Here is a 3,992-nt window from a genome sequence, read left to right as displayed (position 1 = left end):
GTCTTACTGAGAAGTGTCTTACCCCAATAACTATATCAACTTTTTAGGGCCTACAAGAAATCGAGCCTAGTAGCTTCAGAGCAGGACTTAGATGTTCTCGCTGAGGGTGAGTGTTAATAGGACGCTAGTTTGTTTACAATTGATGTTTTTGGATATTTTGGGTTGTAATATGGATTTCGGGTATGACAGATTTAATGATTGTGAGATAGTACTCTAGTAGGTATGGAATCGATGGTATTTTTGCTTCTGCTGGATGTATTTTAATTATGTTATGGAAGATTGTACTCGGGGCCCCTGTCGGGTTCAGGTTTTTTCATTTGTGGTATCAAAGTTATTATATAATGATGTCAATTTTTATATTTATTATGGATTTATTTTGGGGGCATTACAGTTGTGGTATCAGAGCTTAGGTTGCTAGGTTCTACAGACTTTAGAGGATAATACTACTAGAGTATAGGAATGAGTGGTGATGAGAGTAGGAATGGGTATTCTAGGTGTCGCAAAATGAGTCAGGTATAGGATGGATAGAGAAGTGAAGTACTTGAGATTGTGGGGTTTTGTCTTGTAGCTTGGAGGCAGAGATCCCTTGATGATCTTCCGTGATTTTCCTGAGGCGGCGGCCTCAGAAAAATCATCGCAAACCATCAATAGTTTTGTTTCTGAGTGGTGGGGCAGAACTTTGGATTGGGAATTTGGAGATCAAATGGTTTATTTGTGTGAGGAAAGTTCATTAGGGAGAGTCTAAGTATTTTAGTACAAGATGTAGAGAACTCTATAGTTCTAGTTAATTAGTGATACTGGTAGTGTTCCGACAATAGGATTCTAAGAAAATTATTCTTTACCTTGTTTTTAGGATGGATCTTAAATATAAGAACATAGATGCCAGAGGGAGTAATAATTTGGATTCTTCAAGTGACGAGGATATCGATACCACTACAGTGATGTGGGGTTTAGCCTGGCGGGTTATGGTGGAGATTAGGTGGGACTCCAGAGGGCAAAACTACCCAACTGTAGACCGGGGCTGCACCATCAAGTAGTTTACCCACATGAATCCATTGACATTTGTAGGAGGAGCGGACCCGATCGAGGAGAAGGATTGGGTTCAGGAGATAGAAGAGCTGTTGGTTGTTTTGCATTGCACGAATAAGCAGAGGGTTCAGTATGCCACCTTTAAATTAATTGGGGAAGCTAAGTGATAGTGAAAAGTAGTAAAGCTACTGGAGGAACAAAGGCCAGGACCTGCAGCTCTGACCTGGAGTTGTTTTAGGGAAGTCTTCTTCGATAGATATTTCCCTACTTCCACTAGGGAAGCTAAGGCAGATGAGTTCTTATATCTGACTCGAGGATACTTGATTGTACAACAGTACGAGGCCAAGTTCATGGAGTTATCTTGCTTTGCCCCATACATGGTCCCAGATGAGCCAAAGAAGGTACAGGGGTTTAAGAGATGTCTGAGACAGGGAATATACAAGCAGGTTTTGGCGTTTCAGGCCTTGGGTTTCTCAGAACTAGTGAATAAGGCCACGGCATTGGAAACCAGTCTGTAGAGGAGTGCGGAGATAGTGAATCAGAGGAAGAGGCCCTTGCCTCCTAGTTTTCAAGATGGCACCAGTCAGGGTACATGGAGGAGGCCTGGTAACAATGCGAGTGAATGATAGGAGGTGGGACACCGATTTCATCAGGGAAATCTATCACGTCCTCCTTGTACTAGGTGTAATCAGAGGCATTGGGGTGAATGCTGGGGTAGAGTAGCCGGTTGTTACAAATGTGGTAGGCCCAGCCATCTGGCACAAGACTGTTATGCACCGCCTAGTGATGCGCCCACACCTAATCAATTCTAGGGACACAATCAAGCAACCCGAAGTGGCTATTAGAGGAACATCGCCCAGGCGTGGGTGTATTCGCTTATGCTGGGTGATGCGAAGGATGCCAGTGACGTGGTGATAGGTACTATTTCAATTTAGTCACATAAAGCTATTGTGTTGTTTGATTCAGGGGTGACACATTCATTCATAGCTCGTGAGTTTATTTAATTATGTGGGATAGAAGTTCAACCAATGGACGTTGATTTATCAGTAGCCACACTGATAGGAACCATAGTTGTAATGACCCAAAGAATAATGGTATTTAAATAATAGAGAAATGGGAAAATGGAAATAGCAACAGAAGGAGGCAGCAGGCTTTGTCAACGAACGCTTTACATTCGTCGACGACGTGGCAATATAGGCTCATTGATGAAGGTGTGCCTCGTCGACGAGAAGATACCGAGAGGGGGTTTTGGGCCACTCTAAATCGATCGATGAAGGGAAGAGTTCGTCGACGAATTGCCTCTTGACCTCGTCGACGAAGTGACGTGGCTCGTCGACCAATCCCATAGTATAAATAGTGTAAGCCTCATATTTTACGCAAAAAAAAATCGACATAAATCTCTCTCTCTCTCTCTCTCTCTCTCTCTCTCTCTCTCTCTCTCTCTCTCTCTCTCTCTCTCTCTCTCTCTCTCTCCTCCCTACGGTTTCTCTCTCCTCTCTCTTAGATTTTGGCTCCGTTGTTCTCCGAATCGACGATCTGAGGCAACCACGACGCTCTTGGGGAAGTTCTCTCCAAATCTGTCGGAGCGGATCATTGGTGGGGCAGAGTTGAAATTCATCCCTAGTTTAAGGTAAGACTTTTTATGCAAAATTTGGTCTTACCATAGTTATAGGAAATGATATTCACAGAAAAATACTAAATTTTAGTTCTGAGAGTTGTTGAATTTAGGGTGTTGAACGGGGAACCCTGCGGGTGCAGAACGAGTGGATTTGTCGAGGGTTTCTTCTTAGTGTTAGGTAAAGGAATAAACTAAAGCACTTATTTTCCATGCAAATTATATTATTATTATTTATTAGCAAATTTATTTTCAGAAAGCATGCATAATATATATATATATATATATATATATATATATATATATACATGAAGAGATTTGTAATAATGCATGTTTGGGAAAATACTGTTATTATGTTGAAATGTATATATATTAGTATGATATGCCAGGAAATATGATTTTTAGAATGGAATGTACGGTTTATTCAGCATTGTGTGGCATGAATATTATTTTACCTGAAAAGTATTATGTGATGGAAATTTTACGAATAAAGCACGTTTTTACAAATTATGAGATAATACAGTACATTATGATTTCAAAATACATGATAAATGAATTATTTATTTAGAATTATATTTATGAAATGTTCAGCACAAGGTCGTGATTGATAGTCGGCGCAAGGCTGTGTATGATATATGATTTCTGCGCAAGGCCATATGTATGATTTTGGCGTAAGGCCACAAATATGAAAGTAAACAGTGCAAGGCCGTAAGTTTTACGTTATTACAGAACATGCTATCAATCTATTTATGTTAAACTGAATATTATCATATATTATGTATTATCAGAACCCGGATGATAGTTCAGTTCAGTTACAGGAGCACAGTACCGTTGCTATACAGATCATATATTATGTTTAGACTTGTGCTAACTACCCCACAAGGGGGTAGGAGATGGATAGTCGATGTGACTTTCAGTGTAGAGTTGTAGACATCCACCTAGTAGTTTGGATCAGGGTGTGGCAAGCCCATCGTACTTACAAACAATTTTGACTCGGCAGTGGTCGGTCAGCCATTGTTGGATCCTGCCTTTGGGCTGCACAAGCTGTCATGAGGGGTAACACATGACATCAGCTAGCTATACATCTTGGGTAAATTTCAGTATTATAGTTATATCAAATATTTTATGATCAGTATGAATTATTAGAAACTATGAAAGTATACGATTATTCAACATGTTATGATGTATGTTTTTCAACTTATGAAATGTACTATATATGTATTATAGTACTAAATATTCATGTTGCCACACAGCTGTATTTAGTTTATTTTCCCTTACCGAGAAGTGTCTCACCCCCAAACATTAAATAATTTTTAGGAAACCCAGACAGACTGGTGGAGAAAGGTCG

This window comes from Malania oleifera, chromosome 7 (genome assembly GCF_029873635.1).
Source record: "Malania oleifera isolate guangnan ecotype guangnan chromosome 7, ASM2987363v1, whole genome shotgun sequence".
NCBI classification, from domain to species: Eukaryota; Viridiplantae; Streptophyta; class Magnoliopsida; order Santalales; family Ximeniaceae; genus Malania; species Malania oleifera.
The sequence above is the reverse complement of the archived record's forward strand: the minus strand, read 5'-3'. Positions refer to the sequence as shown.